Raw genomic sequence first — 19,287 nt, 5'->3', positions numbered from 1 at the left:
AAGCAGGGTGCTACCCGTTTCCGTGTCCCTGTGTAATGTGATGGGACAAAACGGCATTGTTTTGCATAATACCCCTTTCAGACCGCACTTAAACGGGTAATATACCGTTTAAGATATGTGGTGTGAAAGGGGTTAAGGCTGTCTGACCCAGTTTTAAAAACGTGGTACTTGTGTAGTTTCACGGCGCCAGCATGGCATCGTGCGTCTGAGTCCCCTGCGTCTGAGTCCCCCTTGCGGGCTCGGTGGCTCGCTACGCTCGCCACGCTATTTAAAATCAACTCCATGCCAACATGGATAGTGGAGGTATGAACTATCCATGTTGGCATGGAGTTAAGTTTCTTTTTTGGACATATTTCGTGGCGAGCGTACACCCGGAAGTAGCACAGCGCCATGCTGGCCCCGTGAAACTACACAAGTACCAAAAACGTTTTTTAAATTACCGGGTCAATGCCGTTTATGCGGTGTGAAAGCAGCATTAGACGTGATCACTGGGCTACATAAGGGTGAGTTTATGTACTTTATTATGTATGTTTGCTACTCTTGAAAAAGCCATTAAAGGCTGAAATGTTGTACTATTATTTGGCTACACCTTGATTGCCATCACTTTAATACACACTTAATTTTGATTCGTGGAGTTCCTCTGTTTTCTTATTTGTCGACTACTATCCAATTACGCCAGAAGGCACGTCCATTGCCCCACTCAGGAGAGTGCCGACTGAACTCTTGAAAAAACGGTTTTGTAATAAACCGAAACGTCGATTTGACAGTACCGTCTCTTCCTCATTTATTACAAGACCTTGAGTGCCGGGACCCCTGCATCCATATATCAGCCGCTCAAACCGGGGTTCAGTTACACAGTGCCAGCGGATTTCTTTTGTATATATATATATAGTATATATAGTATATATATATATTGTATATGTATATATATATATATATATATATATATATATATATATATATATATAGATAGATAGATAGATAGATAGATATGTGCAGCAGAAGAAGCAAGGTGAGACTTCATGGTCTGGTGTCTTAACCTCTTCAGTGGCAATCCCGAGAATTTTCCGGGCTGTGCCTCAGTGCCCAGTCTGGCAAGCCCGGAAAATTCTCGGGATTGCCACTGTTTGGAGCCGGGCAGCGCTGCTGAGTTCACTCTGATCTCAGGCAGCGTTGCGCTGCCCTGCTCCCTCCCCTCTGCGGTGTCGCCTCCTCCTCCCTCCTCCTCCCCCCTCCCCTCCGGGTGTTCAATAGAAGTCCCCGGCGCCGGCTTATGACAAGCCGGCTGCCACGGACAGCGATGCGGCGCGGGTGGCGCAGGTCCGGGCAGCCGCTGATTGACAGTTCAGCGGCGCTGCCCGGACCCAGGGGGGTAGTGGTGGGTTATTTTTAAAGGGAGCGCTCCCCATAAAAAACTTGCCCAGTGGGGAGCGCTCCCAAAAAAAACCCCCACCACTGAAGGGGTTAAAGGTTTTTTTCAATCAGAATAAATAAAGTGTAACAATGTGGCTCTGTGGCCATTTCTTCAGGTTCTTCTAGAACAGGAGTAGACAACTCCAGTCCTCGAGAGCTACCAACAGTTCATGTTTTCAGCTCACCTCGCAGGTACACAGGTGCACTCATTACTGACTGACACATTTTAAAAGATCCACAGGTGGAGCTAAATACTTCACTTGTGATTCTGTAAGGAGACATGGAAAACGTTAACTGTTGGTAGCTCTTGAGGACTGGAGTTGGCTACCCCTGTTCTAGAAGGTGCTAAATAAGACGTACAATCTAATTGGATGCTATGGGCATCCTATGCATGCTATGGGCATACAATCTAATTGGATGCTATGGGAACTCCTATCTTAAATTTACCCCTTAAACCCCATACACACTAGAGGAGATAGTAAAAGATATTGTTCAGAAGGGCCCTTATGAGCAATATCTTTTAATATCTCTTCTAGAGTGTACACTCGATTTAATTAACGATGCTCGCTCCCTCGTCTGAACATGTACAGATGAGGGAGATTTTGTCAATAATAATATAAATAGATATTTTAATATGGTGAAAAATAACTTTATAACCAGCAAAACATATGCGTAAAATTCTACCAATAATTAAAAATAATGTATATAAACAGCAACAATTCCCTTTTACTAGTATATTCTCTCCTCCCCACCGTTCAATTGTTCTTCAGGTAAAAGTCTTATTGCAAACGGTTTAGCATCTAAAAAAGTCCAAAGAAATTCATGACCCACAACATGACCCAGGAATATTTATTATTTATAGATACAGGGGCACAATCATCAAATGTAAAGACCAAGTGTAGGACTCCAGAGCTGTGTGTTGCTGAGGGGGGGGGGGGGGGACAATAACACCCCCCTCGACTTTAGTGTGTTTTTTCACCACCTCAGACATTTGAGGGCGAGGCCTAATCACGGGAGGTGGTCAAGTGGCCACACCCCAAAATTTTACCGGGGCCAGGCATACCTCTCGGCTGCTCTGGTTATGCATTGACAAGTGCATGCGCAGAAGAGCTCCCTCCCTATTATCTGCCCCCACCCTATTATTCTGAGCCCAACAAACCAAAGTTAGCTATGGAGCCCAGTGATGCACTGTCCTGAATCTGGCACTGATCCCTATCACCATCAGTTTGTTTTTGCTTTGTCTCTATACAAATTAGAGGTTGCAGCCATTAGTAATAGTGCATTAAAAGGATTATAATAGTTCCACTGTGTATGCCCATGCCAGCTCACGCATTCATGCATCTGCCAAGATTGGGCCAATGAAGCATAAAGTCTAATGACTCAAGGCCGGTGTAGCCACTCAGCTGCCTCAGCCATATTTAGTTTTATTTTATTTTTTTAATTTTAAAGGGTGGTGATGACTGATATTACCAAAAATCAGACTGAATGGCCATGTTCTGGACTCTAATGATAGAGTGATAGACTGCAAGTACAATAATGCTTCTTGTGTTTATTTCCGATGACGTTATAATCAATATAAATAATTGAGTATTATGGCATAATGTATCGGATACTGTTTGAATTATAATAATATGGGAATCCACATCAGAGTTTCATGATCAGTATAAACACACAGACTTACAACTACATTCATTTATATGGTCATGGATTTTGGGCCTGATTCAGACCTGATCACACAGCTGCAAATTCGCAGGCCAGGTGATTATCAAACAACTGCGCCTGCTTAGGACCCGAAGTAGACATGCGTGAGGCCGTCTTGTGATAAAAGATGGCTACTTTTTTAATCGCTGGTCGTTTGCAAGGTGATTAACAGGAAGGCGGTGTTTGGGGATGGTGGGCCAGATGCACTAAGCTGCAAAAGTGATAAAATGGAGAGTGATAAACAGCCAGCCAATCAGCTCCTACCTGACATTTTTCAAACACAGTCTGTGACATAACAGGTAGGAGCTGATTGGCTGGCTGTTTATCACTCTCCATTTTATCAGTTTTGAAGCTTAGTGCATCTGGCCTGGTAACCGGCCATTTTATGAGAGTATCAGGGAATAGACTAGCGTACTCAGATGTTTTAGGGAAAGATGTTTGACATCAGCTCCGGCCCCCAAACAGCCTGTTTCTATCACAGAAACCGAGTAAGTCCAGGGCTACTCACAGACTGCACACAGTGGAAAAGTCATCAGATGTTGAGCGATTCGCAGGCCTGCAATGGGCGGGGGTTTAATCTTGCAAAATGGTGTATACCTGATCGCTGGATTACACAGGATCACTGCTACGTTATTACAGCTGAGAAAATGATTGCTTGAATCTGTTAGTAAATTCATGGTATGGGCATAACTTTTAAAAGATGTCTGAGAAGACATAATGGATACACATTGGCAATGGTTTCTTAAGAACGCTGGCCACATATAGGCTAACACTGCCACATGGCTTGAGCAGGAAGTGCAAGGCCCAGAATTGGATGTGCGGCACTTGGGCGGGTGACATCCATGCCAAGAGCAGTCATCAGCCAAGAGGAATTTTAAGAGAATGAATCTTTCTAGGTACAACACATTGGCTCAAGTCACAACACAAGCATAAAATGCTGAATAATAATATATATTATATATAAATGATAATATTCTGAAAATAATCGAAAAAATCTACATGCACAATTCCAGTTTTGCTTGCAGTTATATTGTCCTAGCCCTCAGCACTGTAGAGGTTAATGTCACATTTGGAAACTGTCATTAAACAAAAGGAAAAAACGACTTTGAAGTGACAGTTCTAGTTATTTTTCTGCCAGGATCAGGTTTAGAGTAAGTGACAGCTGTGGGTTTCTTATCGATTATGTGGCATCCTTATTTATCTGTACGGAGCAGTGAAAAATGCACCTAACAGCCCACGCACAGTGTCTCCCTGTGTAACCAGCCAGTGCTGCTGCATCCTCTGACTCCTCACGGGGAGCTGCTGATGAGCACAGCCTGTTCTCCTGAGTGACAGCTTCATATTTTATATTACATTCTAGTGCAACAAGGTATACAAGGTCAGCAATATAATCCATAAAATGTTATAAGTTGTCCTTGTTCTGTTGTTATCAACAAGATTCTGCTATGATAAAGGCTTTCCTTAGCCAGGCTTTTAATAAAGTCGCAATTAAATATACTGATTATACCAGAAAGTAATTCACGATAAAGTGCATTATTGAGTATTGAATCCGGTATGTCAACAGTGTACTTGTGGGGATTCTTTAATACATAGAAGAGGTCAGTGGCATTGTAAGCCATGGTGGGCGAATGCTATAATTTAGGATATAGATCCGAGAGATGCATACGTAATGGTCAATACAGTTGGGTGTGGTATGCCATTCCAACGGTCAGTATACCAGCATCGGAATCCTGACTGCTAGTACTCCGACAGGGGGGTGAGTGCAAAGAAGTCCCTTTCGGGCTCGCTGTGCTTGCCAGGCTACAGGATAGGTGGCTTGATGCACTCGCCACAGGTTCTATTCTCCCTCATGGGGGTCGTGGACCCCACGAGGGAGAATAGCCCCTGTAATTGGGGATCCCAACCATTGGGCATTTAACAGTCAGGATTTTGATGTAGGACCATTGTAATCCCGGCTTTCGGGAGGTCATCAGGCACCCCTACAGTCAGCAAAACTCTGCAATAGCCTTATGCATCATGTTCTACCACTTTGCCAGCAATTATGGTGGTGAAAACATCACACATTTTTCCATGTGCTACTAAGAAGTGCGAGCAAAAAGGATTGGAATCATTACCAAAATATCACACGGAAAGCTAATACTAAGCCTTTGTTTCTTAGTGAATAGGCCTCTAGAATTTACGGTAGGTAGTATTTTAGGTACTTGTTTCCTAGCACGGCCACAATCTTATGGATCGTGTACCTTTAAGTTAAGGTACACGATCCACACGATGGACCCGATTTCCTTTGAAATCAGGTCCATTTTGCCGGCTAGGACACAATATCGGGGGCATCGCGTCGGTCGGGACCATTAACATTGGTCCCGACGCGACCGACGCGATGCCCCCGATTTTTCCATAGGCTTCAATGTTAAAAAATATTTTAACATTGAAATTGTGTCGGGAAAGGTAAAATATCGGGGGCATCGCGTCGGTCGGGACCATTAACATTGGTCCCGACGCGATGCCCCCGATTTTTCCATAGGCTTCAATGTTAAAATATTTGTTAACATTGAAATCGTGAGAAAATGTGAAAAATGTGAAATGGGCCAATATGACCCATTTCACATTATAGATGTCCCCGTCGTCACCCCACGATAGACGCCAACCCGAAGCGTGGCGAGCGCAGCGAGCCCGCGAGGGGCGGTGGTGCGCGTCCTCCGACCTTTTCATTCCCCTACTATCCACGTCGGCGTGGAGTTGAGAATAGAATAGTGTGGCGAGCGCAGCGAGCCACCGAGCCCGAAGCGTGGCGAGCGCACGCGTATAACTTCACAGGTATACGCGTCCCCTCGCGGGGCGCGCTGCGCTCGCCACGCTTCGGGCTCGGTGGCTCGCTGCGCTCGCCACACTATTCTATTCTCAACTCCACGCCGACGTGGATAGTAGGGGAATGAAAAGGTCGGAGGACGCGCACCGACGCCCCTCGCGGGCTCGCTGCGCTCGCCACGCTTCGGGTTGGCGTCTATCGTGGGGTGGGGTTTACGCCGTTAAATTTGGGGGGGTTGTGAATATTTTACATTGAATCCAATGTAAAATCGGGTCCCAGGGACCCGATTTACATTTCATTCAATCAAAAAATCGGGTCGAAAATCGGTCGGTCGCGTCGATCGCATCGCATGCGACCAAATCGCATGCGATGCGATCGACCCGATTTTTCCGACATGACCACCCCGATGTAAATCGGTGTGGCCGTGCTAGGAAACAAGTACTGTATTTTATTTCTTATAATACATTATTTCTTCTATTCAATCGTGATATTGATAATCATAGATCAGCCTGTTAAATACAGTTCTCCCTGATTACGTATTACTCATGTTCATGTGTCTTTTAGTTATAATTAGGGTTGTGTTAGTTGTGACACTTGCTGACTATTCTTTAGTGTTTTAGTAAATGGTAAGGAAGAGCGTAGGTGCATCAGGCTAACCAGACTTACCCTGGAGCAATGTCTTCCCGATCGATACAAGATGCCCTCCTTCCTGATCATTAGAGAGGAAAGGTCAGCCCTCATTATGTACTCTGTGTGTTCTTGAGCATTACACTAGCTTAGACACTTGCTAGTAGCACATCTTAAAAATGAACCGTATGTTTCTATATAAGAGTAAAGCATCATATGACGGAAAAGTGATTTTCGGTATTTTCTGGAATTTTGGTAAAAATTCAATTTCGATAATTTGTATTCTAAGTATTTGAATTTTAGATTAAATACAGCCACAGTTAGGGCAGTCATGCTGTATATAGAGCTGTAACAATAAACGTCATTTTCTGTAAGGTCGTGTCATCTCACACATATATGTTGTATTTTAGGTAAAACTACAAATTGAGTTAAATTGAGATGGGTAAAATCAATCTTGTGCTCTATGATTGAATTATGCATGACTGAGGGGTACCCTGGTGAGAGACCCATATGCTGGACTATACAGTCACTGAGGGGCACCCTCAATTGTCATATGGCCAGAGTGCGGGTAAGTAAGATATTTTTTTTAACTTATTATTACAACCAAAAACAAAATTTGTAGTTCTCATTGTAATTAATTTTTAACATCATCCCTTTCCCTATTGGGTGATTTCTGGTCAAACACTTTTATTTTATGCAGGATAATGCATACCCTACTATAGCCAAATACTTTTATTTAATTCACAGAAATCAAGTGAATTCTAATATCCTATATCATAAAAAGGCTAATGCTGCTCCTCACCTCTGTGGGGGGAGGAGGGGATTCAAGTGTTTTGCATGCTGATGACCACTAGGTGGCTTCCAAAAGAGCAATTAAAGTTTTGCTCTATTGTAGTGCACACAGTTGCCGGTGCTTACATTACTGTTATGGTTTTCTGTCATTTTGATGGGCTTCTTACTAGTAATATTATTAATTTATTATAAATGATATATTAATATTAATATAATATACTGTGTATTAGAATAATAATAATAATAATAATACATTATTATATATAATATATAGTAAAGGGATGCAGTTGATATCCCGGCGCCGACGCCGGAATCCCGACCGCCAAAATCCCGACCGCCGAAATCCCGACCGCCGAAATCCCGGCACTTTGTCCCTCTATGGGTGTCCACGACACTAATTTATTCTCCCTCTATGGGTGTCCACAACATTAGTGTGCCGAGCGTAGCGAGGCACCGGGCCCGTTGCGTTGCGAGTGCAGCCAAAATCCTGACGGGGGGGGGGGGGGGGGGGGCGTGGCATCTGTATTTTGACCGCTGGGATTAAGACCGCTGGGATTTCGTACAAATCCCATAGTAAATGGTGAATTATTCCTCAAAATGTTATACTTTCTTATTCTACTGAAAATAGAAGCAATTAAACTAGTAAACTTGTAAAACTAGTAAGCTATTATTAATGATGAAACTATAAATAATTGTTTATGCAGAAATCATACATAGTTTATACAGGGGGTGACGGGGAGAGGTTTTGCGGTAGGCCCTGGTGTAATGCACCAGCAATAGTTCCTCAAGGCACGGTCCCCCTCACTGTTTGGGCTTGGGACTCCAAACCCAGCAGTACCCTCTGAAGGCAGCCCTACAGATACCTTTGTGTCAGGTATGTAGAGATTACCCAAATTGAATATACTCCTTTGATAAAGAATTCTTTGCACGAATGCTTAGTAAAATGTAAAAGGACATTTCTATCTACCGTAAAATACTTTTTTATACATAGTTTATTATAGAACATGATATTGTGGTCATACCTGCTTTGGTTACGTTATATATTTGTGAATGGAATGTTTTTTACTATACCATTTGCTTTTAATCAAATAATAATGCCCTAGAATGATAAAATGACTAGTTAAAAGCCTAAAAGCCTAAAGTCACAATGACGGCTTCTGCCATGTACTTTCACTTTGAGTTGTGATATTTTGTAGCCCACAAACTGTCCACCCCACCCCCATTCCCTATCTGCTCCTAGACCTACCTCCAATCTCTGTCTTCACAGCTCCCTCTCTCCATATCCAGCAAGTTTGAGACAGATCAGTGTCTCTGCAAATTTGGAAATTTTATTACAGAATTCCAATTAGAACTGACCCGCAGCATAAGGAGATGACACTCAACCTTGTAAGTTAAATGCAATTTTCACATTTTTGGTTAATGATCTTGAACAGTATGGAACAGTGGCGTAAGTTTGTCCCAGTTGCCCGGAGGCAATATAAATATTGGTGCCCCTCCCCCCACACACAAACCACCCTAAATAAATACATGTTATGTATATTATGTTTAAAATGAAGACAGTGTGACATCTATGGACCTGCTAGGCAGGGGAGTAAGCCACTTAACCGTTATCAGACTTTCAGTTAAGTGATTTGAATGTGCAGGGGAGGAGAGGTGCCCCCTTGGGAGCAGAAGCCCGGCGGCAGATGACTCCATTGCCTCCCAGAGTTCTGCGTCTGGTATGGAACACAACATATGTAGACTGTGAGCATATTAGGGATTACAGATAACTTCCAAGAACACAATCGCAGGAAAGTATCATCTCTTTAGTCTACTGTAGTGTTGTGTTAGCTAAATAATGGTGCTAAGGGATACGGTCTTTAGGTCTACAAGCATTGGGTTGACACCACTAGGTTGACATGCAGCAAGGTCGACATGGGTTAAGGTCTACATGGGTCAAGGTCGACATGGATCTAGGTCGACATGGGTCTAGGTCGACATGACATTAGGTCTACACAAGCATTAGGTCGACATGGTCTAGGTTGTCAGTCAAAAGGTCGACATGGGGTTTTTACACTGTTATTTGAGCTGACATGTGCCGACAGGCGGTATTTCATGCCCTACCATCCACTAGGGCATGGTGGGAGAAAAAATAGTGTGCTGAGCGTAGTGAGGCACCATGCCCGAATTGATGCGAGGGGATGCAATGCACTTCAAACTGTGTCCATGTCGACTGTGTTGACAATCGGGTAAAAAAACAGTGAAAAACTCCATATCGACCTTTTGTCTGTCGAACTAGCCCATGTCGACCTAATGCTTGTGTCGAAATAATGTCATGTCGACCTAGAACCATGTCGACCTTGACCCATGTCGACCTTAACCCATGTCGACCTTGCTGCATGTCGACTTAGTGGTGTCGACCCAATGCTTGTCGACCTAGTAGTTGTAGACCAAACGATACACACCTGGTGCTAATTAGGTCACTTTTTATGTATTACCATATCAATGTGGCAGAACATGTGAGTGCTGTGCCAAGGGGAAAATATGCTTTGAGTCCACTCCTTTCTAGGCCCCACTCATAATATTCCACATGGTAGTGCTCCAAGCAATACAGACAGCATCCCAGTGCAGACAGCTCCCAGGGGACTGATATGCCATTCATGTAATGGATCACAAGACCTGTTCTTTGCACATGCGTGATCTATTTTTTCCTTTATTCATTGGATAAGGCTTAAACTGCTTTATTAAATGTGATATAAAATACACATGTAATGTAAAACTTAATTAGTTTTGCTGATACTGTGAGAAAGAAGGAGATGGGGGGTGGGGGTAAGAGAAGAGGGGAGGGGATAGGAGGGTAAAGGAGAGGAGAGTAAAGGAGGGGAGAGGAGAGTAGGGGAGAAGAGGGGAAAGTAGAGGAGATGAGGGGAGGCAAGAGGAGCAGAGGGAAAGAAAGAGTAGAGAAGGGGAGCATAGAGGAGTGAAGGGGATTGGAAGGGATAGGAGGGGAGATTAGAAGACCCCTCCTTCGTTAAAGCCCAACATTTCAGCCTGCCTTTGTAATGTATTTAATATTCATTCCCCTATTGACCAAAATAGCTGAAGATGTTCTGCTTAGTAATCTTAAAACTAGAAGTAACTCACATCACCCCGAAATGTAATACCACAATCAGCGAATGCTGTGCTTAAAAATTGTTATATAGATGTAGATGCTTCATTTATGCAGCGAGGAAACACCTGCTTTCAAAATAAATGCTTTTATATATCTCCTGTTACCTTAATTGTGGCAGTTACCTGTATGTTTTTCCATAAAATATATGAGGTGTAACAGATTTTGCAACATTCTAAAGATGTCACTTGTAAGTTATAATCATCTCTGACATCTTACATAACTATAACACTGCAGTGTACAATAAATGAAAGCTACTGTACTAATGTATTGTTATAATTCCTAAATGTGCTGCTGCATATTCTGAGCTCCCCATATGAATAATACAAATAGCAACAGTTATTGTCCTCCCTATGCTTCGGGACTGCGATCAGAATGAGAATCTTTCCTAAATGACAGGTGAAGGAAGTTAAGGAAAACTTTTTAAAATCTCTTTAGTTGCATAAAGTTGTCAAATCTGACGTATTAAATGTTGTCACAATTTTTAGTGTATCATATACGTCTAATCTGTTCAGCGAATGTCCGAAATAATGGCCTGTGTTTTAAGTAAAGAAAGGATCACTACAGCAGGATTTTTTTTTAAATAGAAGTTTTTGCATGGTAGGATTTAGCATTTTCCCTTACTTAGTAAGTAAGAGAGGCTTGGGCTGCCCAATCACTGTGGTAACTGCCAGAAAAATCCCCCTGATGTTTGAAGAGGTCAGTTCACCGGGTCACCCACCCTGGCCTCTCCCTGAGCTGGGCTCGCCAGGCCGCAGTCTCTAGTTAGTCTAAGTCTGGGTCTCGCCCTGCAAGGTCAGCTAATCCAGCTCTGATATAATTTTTTTGAGTCAGTTCATGGCCTACACCCACCAGGTGGCCTCTAAAATCGATTGTGACCTTTTGGCCCTGTCTAACAGAGGAATAGCATCCAACCTAGGAAAGGGTTTACACAGGCATGACAGCTTTCCGCTGAGTGTTATTAAGGATAGCACCAACCGTTTGGGAAAACAAGGATGTAGGTATAACGAGAATGGCTGTGCATCCCACAGCATTATATGGTCCATTATGAGGATGGAAAGTTTTAATTCTAGCATTGCGAGTAAAAGAGTAAAACACTAATACAACTGTTTTCTAAAGTGAAACTTTTCTAAACTTCAGCAGATGGTCACCTGACAAAGTCATCCGGACTAGTTATGCTACTACAGTCTAGGTTAAAAATCTACGAAAATGCAGATCACGTATTATAAACCTGTTATGGATTCTGCACAAAGGGAGTTTAAGAAATCTGCTGCTGAAGCACTAATATTATGATATAATTGAAGATGCATTGTTGGGACATAATTAATGCTGAAACGTGTGTGTAACAAAGTACTCTTAGCTTGTCAGCAAGTGAATCACTGGGCTCCTGGGTGGCTCTGTCCCTTCCCATTACTTGAACTTGACTTACTCTTCCGCATACAGATCCAAAGTTCAATTGAGAAGTTTAGTTGTGTGACTAATGTAACAAACTCTTCTTTGGGTTTGCGTGAGAAACATTGTATATTACCAAACACCCCCTCCAAGCAAAAGGTTAACAATATGCATTCATTTGAAGGATTCCAAATGGGTTTTGGATTGCTGTAAATAGCAGATGTAGTATAATGTATTGCTTATGACATATGCATAGCTCCTCATTTTATTAGGAGTTAGACATAATACTGGAGTAATTCTGTTTTATTTGTGATCTGCACAATCACATTGGAAGGTTTAAAGCACACACCTGATTATAGACAAACTTTCTTGGAATTAGTTATTTTATAGGATCTTCCTGAAAACCTTTAAGTTTTATTTCTCTAATAGTGTATATACATAGCACTTATGTTCTGCTATATTCATTATCCGGACCGTCATTAGTCCTGTGTTTATGACCGGTCCCTACTGGTTCAGCATAAAGTAAGAGTTATATTTGAAAGATTGATCTATAGGGGGATTATATGTACTTAAGGTCTATTTCAATCGAAGAATATCGATGTTGCAGTTCAAGGTCCAAAACACATCTTTACTAACTTTTAAAAATCAATATCACAAATTGTCTGTTAGTAACTTTGTGTTACAGCCCCTGAAACACAACATTGATTTAGCTAATTTTTTTTATTGATTTGCACTTGATAACAATGGATTGAAAATGAACTTTAGTAAATAAATATAGTCCATTTTGCACGAAACCCCATAACATTTTAAGAAAACAATGGTTTAATATAAGATAATTAATGTGTTGTGTTTTTATGCTACTAATAACCTTATTTGTTTATGTGAAGGCAGAAGTCTGTGTTGGATGGCAAATGACAAAACAAAAAGCAGTAAATTTACTAAAGATTGATTTTGTTTTTTACAATTTTGATTGGTAGTTAACTGATGTTGGGCATCCAGAGCTAAATCACACCTTTTTTTTTTTTTGTATTGTTTTCATAATTAACATACATTTATAACAATCAAACCAAATATCATACACGCAAATGAAAATAAAAGGTACTTGTCTCACAACTATTTTACATTTTTTCCCGCTAGCTAGAAACGGTTTCAATATTATAGAGAGGATCCTTGCACTAGCTCTAGTATCCATAATCGAAGTGCCATATATTGTCTTTTTATTATCTTGGTGTGCTTAACGTGACTATAGTGCTTCGTGTGACTGAGAAGCTTATTCTCTAGTGCATAAATTAAATCAACTTGTTATATTATTATAGATAGACCATTAACCTGGTCTTAGTGATGTGTTGTGAGTGTTCAATGTGTATTAGGTACTCTTTACCTAGCACGGCGCCCGCGATTTTGATCGTGGGCATCGCGGGTAAAAAAATCGGGGGCATCGCGGGCATTGAATGCACTAAAAATCGGGTGCGATGTGACCGACGCGATGCCTGCGATTTCCCATAGGGAACAATGTTAAATGTCTCAATTGACCCAATTTTCCTGTTCAATGCCTCAATTGCCCCGATTTTCCATAGGAAACAATGTTAAATGGCCCACAGAGGCCAAATAGCCACCCTGAAGTGTGAAATGGCCCCCACAATTGTTAACGCCACCCCACGATCAACGTGAACCCGAAGCGTGGCGAGCGCAGCGAGCCCGCGAGGGGCGGCGGTACGCTTCCTACGACCTTTTCATACCCCCACTATCCACGTCGGCGTGGAGTTGAGAATAGAATAGTGTGGCGAGCGCAGCGAGCCACCGAGCCCGAAGCGTGGGCTCGCTGCGGGGCTCGCTGCGCTCGCCACGCTTCGGGCTCGGTGGCTCGCTGCGCTCGCCACACTATTCTATACTCAACTCCATGCTGACGTGGATAGTGGGGGTATGAAAAGGTTGTAGGACGCGTACCGCCGCCCCTCGCGGGCTCGCTGCGCTCGCCACGCTTCGGGTTCACGTTGATCGTGGGGTGGCGTTAACAATTGTGGGTGCCATTTCACACTTCAGGGTGCCTATTTGGCCTCTGTGGGCCATTTAACATTGTTTCCTATGGAAAAATCGGGTCAATTGAGGCATTGAACAGGAAAATCTGGTCAATTGAGACATTTAACATTGTTCCCTATGGGAAATCGCGGGCATCGCATCGGTCGCATCGCACCCGATTTTTTAGTGCATTCAATGCCCGCGATGGCCGCGATGGGCGCCGTGCTAGGTAAAGAGTACCCTGTATTTATATTAATGATGCATGTGGTGGGAAATGAGATACATGGGAGAGGGGAAGAGAAAAAGGGGAAAAAAAGAGAGTGGGGTTTTTATGTATGTTGTGTGTTCCTAGTGGTTGTGTAAGTGTATAGTGTGTGTGTTTGTGTTAAGTGCATTAGTGTCAGTGTATGGGCCTTAGTGAAGTTAGCTTATTCTATTCACCTCCTCAGCTAATTTATCCTTATCCTAGTTGTGCAGTTTCAGGATAGTCTCTAAGAGTTCTTGACACCGTTTCCGCCTTACATATGTACCAAACATAAGAGATATACAAAGAAAAAAACAAAAAACAGACAAACATTTATTGCCCGGCCCTGCCACGTTTTAACCCAGGTTTATTCCTATATGATTCTCCCGCACTTCCTCTGACGTCTCTCGTGAGACCATGCTCCCCTCATAACGCATTCTACTTTTGTTACTCCTGTACCGCATTCTCAGCAGGAGCTTTCCTCTAGAGCTGCCTTCATATTAGTTTATATCTAAATGTTTCCATATCTAATCTTATTAATCTGTTATTGACCCAATAACCTGGCCTAGTGGTGCTTCTTCCTTTATAAATCATATAAGCGTTCGGATAAATAATCAAAAGAGTTGGCGCCAGATACAGAAAACAGAGAGACGGGGGGAAGAGAACACCAGACGACAAGAGCCCAGAGAGACTAGAGGAACCTGGGGGTAATGAACCAATTCCCCTCTTATATCTGTGGCCGCTCGTCCAGCCAGCATCCCCATACTTTATAGAATTTACTCGCTGTACCCCTACATATGTGAATATATTTTTCATGTTTTACGGTATAGTCCACTAGTGCTCTCCACTCCTCATACACTGGACCTGCATCCGCCAGCCAGGTCCTTGCAATTATTACTTTGGCCAAGGCGCATACATTATTAATGAAGGCCTTGTCCTCATTAAACATATGCCCATTGCTTGACACATTCAGCAAACAACCTCTATTTGTCAGGAGCTCCCTATTCACACCCAGTCCTACCAATGTTTGTATGACTTTCTCCCAAAAACCTTGTACAATTGGGCATTCCCAGGCTAGATGTTAGAATGAACCCGGAGAGGATTTACATTTCGGACAGATATCCGACGATCTGCCGCCAAATTTCATTAGTCTAGTCGTTTGTCATGTATGCCCTATGTAATATAAACATCTGGACTTGCTGTACTCTGACTGAGTTTGTCGCTTTAGGAACTGATGACATCGCCTTGATCCAGTCATCCATTTCTATCGAGCCTATATCACTTTCCCATTTCTCCCGCAGTTCACCTAGGTCGTCACCTTCACCCTGTAGTAGTTGATTACAGATTATGGAGATTCGATTATTTTTCTTGTCTAGTCTAAGTAGTTTCTTAAGTGGGGACATCCCAAACAGTGGTGGCTTATTTCTAAAATGTGCCCCCAGTGCATCCCTTAGCTGCAGGTATCTAAAAAAATGGCTTGTGGGGATTGCGTATTCCTCTTGTATTTGCTTAAAGGATTTAAATATGTTGTTATAATACAACTGACTAAGAGCATTTATTCCATAAGGTTCCCACACTGCCGCTACCTGGAGGAGCTTGACTTCTTTTATACCCTGGGGGTCATTGAGGGGGTACTCTTCATCTATTTCAGTAAATCCCACCATCTTATTCATTACTCTCCAAATCTTAACTGCTTGGACTACTATGGGTGTATCTTTTTTATGAGTCTGTCCCTTCAAAACTTTCTGCAGGGGTGTTAACCCCTTCTCATGCTGCATAACCGCCTCGACTACCGCATTGTTCTTAAATACGGGCCCTACCCAATCTATTAATAATGTAAACTGACTTGCCATGTAATACCATTTAAGATTGGGCAGGGCTAAGCCCCCTTTGTCTCTTTTCCTAGTTAGGGTTTGCATTCTGATCTTTGAACGGGCATTGTTCCATATAAAGGAGACTAGTATGCTATTTATTTTCCTAAAAAAGGAGTCCGGGACATATTCTGGCGACTGCTGTAGGATATAAAGGAATTTCGGGAGCACCACCATTTTTATCAGGTTCACTCTACCCGCGGTTGTCAAAGGGAGTTTACCCCACACTTTAGTTTTTTTAGATAAATAGCCTACTAATGGTTCTAGGTTTAATTTCCTATATTCAACGGGATCCCGAGATATCCATACCCCAAGATATTTAAAAGAATCTACCCACCTAAGAGGGGTGTCTACTAAGGGAGAATGCGAGTCACTTGTTCTAATTGAAAAAATACTGGACTTGTTCCAGTTCACACTAAATCCAGAGTAGCCACCGAATTTCGTGATGACGCTCATAACTGGCGACGCTGCCTTACTGCCATCCGCTAGGAATATTAGAAGATCATCAGCATAGAGCGCCACCACGTCCTCCGTGTCGCCGATCCTAAATCCCTCTATTTCTGGGTGCTGTCGCATAATGCATGCCAATGGTTCTATGGCCAATGCGAATAGTACCGGCGATAATGGACATCCTTGTCTTGTACCTCTGTACAAGGAGAAGGGTTCTGAGATATGCCCGTTTATAGCCATTCTAGCCCTTGGGTCTGCGTACAATAGTTTCACCCACTTTATAAAGCTTAGGCCAATTCCCATTGCCCCCATCACCTCCCAGAGGTAAAGCCACTCGACCGCGTCAAAAGCCTTGACCGCGTCGAGCGACATCACCACCGGGAGGGGGCGGCCAGCGTGTGAGGCCTGTAAATGTAAATGCAGCTTTCGCAGGTTGACCGACGTCGACTTCCCCGGCATAAAGCCGGTTTGGTCTGCGTGGATCAGCCTACCTATATACCTATACAACCTAGTTGCCAACACCTTTGCCAGGATTTTCGCCTCTGTGGCTATTAAAGAAATCGGTCTGTATGACTCCAACAGTAGCGGGTTTTTTTCCGCTTTTAATAATACAACTATTTTTGCATCGAGCATGGATTTAGGCAGGCTATTATTGTTGTAACTTGCGTTAAAGGTCTCCAGGGCCGGCGCCACCACTAGGCAGGACTAGGCATTTGCCTAGGGCGCCGGCCACTGGAGGGCGGTACCGAGCCGCCGAGGTACCAGAAAGCATCATTCCTGCCCGGCGTCAATCAACGCTGCCCCCCGCGCGCCGCCCGCTCCCGGGGATTTCAGCAAGGACGGAGAGCAGTCGCAGCACCCGGAAGCTGTACATCGCAGCAGGTACAGCGCAGCAGGTACAGCGCAGCAGGTACAGCGGTGCGCCCAACCACCCACCCACCCACTCTCCCGCCGCCTCTCCCGCCGCCTCTCCCGCCGCAGCAGTAGTAGTATCGGCCGCAGCAGTAGTATCGGCCGCAACCCCCCCCGCCGTGCCGCAGTAAGTATTGTCCGCATCCTGCCCCCCCCTCCGGGCGGGCGTGCGGGTTTTGCCTGGGGCGGGTGGGGGGCTTGCACCGGCCCTGAAGGTCTCCAGTAGCAAGGGGGCCAGCATTTCTGAGTATTATTTATATATCTCAGCTGGGATGCCACCCCCTGGCAATGCACCGATGGCATCCTTCACTTCTTGTATATTAAGTGGGATCTCAAGATCTGTCATATCTTCATATGATAATTTTGGCAAATCTATATTGCTCAGGTATTCACTTATCTCTAGCTGGCTGCACTTTGTTTTAGATTCATAAATCGCCCTAAAGTAATCTCTAAAAGTATCGCTAATTTCTTTACTATCACCTGTTGCTCTCCCAGTTGAATCTGTTATTTTTACAATCATATTGGAGGGGCTGTCTACTTGTGCAATTTGGGCCAGGAATCTGCCCGCTCTATCTGTTGTTGCATATCTGATTTGGGAACTGTGTAGCATCATTCTAGCATTTTCCTCCTTCACGCAATTAACCCATTTCTCCTGTGCATCCAGCCACTTCTTTTTTGATTCTGCATTATTGCTCTCTATGGCCCTTATTCTGGTCGGTGCGGTTATATCCGCGTGCGTTCGGGCCGCCGATGTTTTGTGTCTGCGCATGTGCAGAGGCGTCTCTGCGCATGTGCGAGCGGGGCGTACGGCCAAATCCCGCATGATATGTGAACACTCCGAACAGGGGGTGGAGAGGGGCGTGAAGGGCTATTTGGGCTCATTACCATATGCATACGCCCCGCATTTTATGGGCGTTCCCATGCAAATGCTGGGCGTACGTATGGTAATGCAGCCGTGACGCATGTGTAGGGGGCAGACATATGACATCGCCGGATGTCAGCTGCCCGCCCAGATCCCTGCTTTTGCACGGAAAAATGTCCGTGTGGTCTGAGGTTGCGGGAGCTGGTGGAGCACTCGGTCCTGCATTCGATGGTCTGCGACCATCGAATGATGGGGGAGGTTCCCTGAGATGGAGGAGGCGTATTCCGTGAAAAATACACGTGCGGTCCGTTCGGACAGCTTCTTACCGCGTATGGACGGAGTTGGCGATCTGTATGGAAGGCGGGGTTTCGCACGCACGGTCCTGGCCGCATATTCGGATCCGGCCGCACCGATCAGAATAAGGGCCTATGTAACACTTTTCTCGGGCATCACACTCCACTTCAAGCTTATGGATTTTGGTTCGGCTTTCTCTCTTTAATTCACTAATGCTTTTTTTCAATCCCCACCTCATGAATGCTTTAAAACAGTCCCACACAATGTCTGCCGGGGCAGTGCCTCTGTTTAACTCCCAGTATTCCTTCCATTGCTCCTGACAGTTAATTTTCTCCTCCAGTTTATCCATCCACCTCGCATCGAACCTCCAGAAGGGATTCCTTCTACCACTACTGTCCATTAATTCCAGGGATATCGGGGAATGATCCGATATCCCCCTGGTTTTATACTCTACGTTTAACACATTTTGCATTAACTTTTTCGATATAAACATCAGATCGATCCTGGAGAAAGAATGGAAGGTGGATGAAAAACACGAGAACTGAGCTGCCTCAGGGTTTTTTTCCCTCCACGGATCAACCCAACCTAAATTTTTAACAAATACATCAAACCCTTTGTTATTCCTGAGGCCTGCTGTTGGCGACCCACTCCACCTGTCGCGCTGGGTGTCCAGAATGTTGTTAAAGTCTCCAGTACATATAACTGGAAGATCTGGTGCCTCAGCCACAAACTCTGCTGCCTTCTATAATGCTTCAA

At 43.9% G+C, this 19,287-nt stretch overlaps 1 protein-coding gene across 27 annotated transcripts in view; it reads left to right on the top strand.

The window, feature by feature from the left end:
* The window catches only part of LOC146064321 (uncharacterized), a 626,027-nt gene that overhangs the window by 590,733 nt on the left and 16,007 nt on the right, over positions 1–19,287 (top strand). For 22 of the 27 annotated variants that reach the window (XM_083177678.1, XM_083177677.1, XM_083177665.1 and 19 more), the window contains 2 exons: positions 6,958–7,115; positions 8,607–8,725. The exons of the other annotated variants lie outside the window; for them this stretch is intronic. The gene's annotated coding sequence lies outside the window, so the exon portion shown is untranslated. The remainder of the gene's footprint in view (positions 1–6,957; positions 7,116–8,606; positions 8,726–19,287) is intronic. 27 annotated transcript variants of the gene reach the window in all.

Source organism: Crinia signifera, chromosome 3 (assembly GCF_055691185.1).
Source record: "Crinia signifera chromosome 3, ASM5569118v1, whole genome shotgun sequence".
Lineage (NCBI taxonomy): Eukaryota > Metazoa > Chordata > Amphibia > Anura > Myobatrachidae > Crinia > Crinia signifera.
This window is presented reverse-complemented; position numbering and strand designations above follow the sequence as displayed.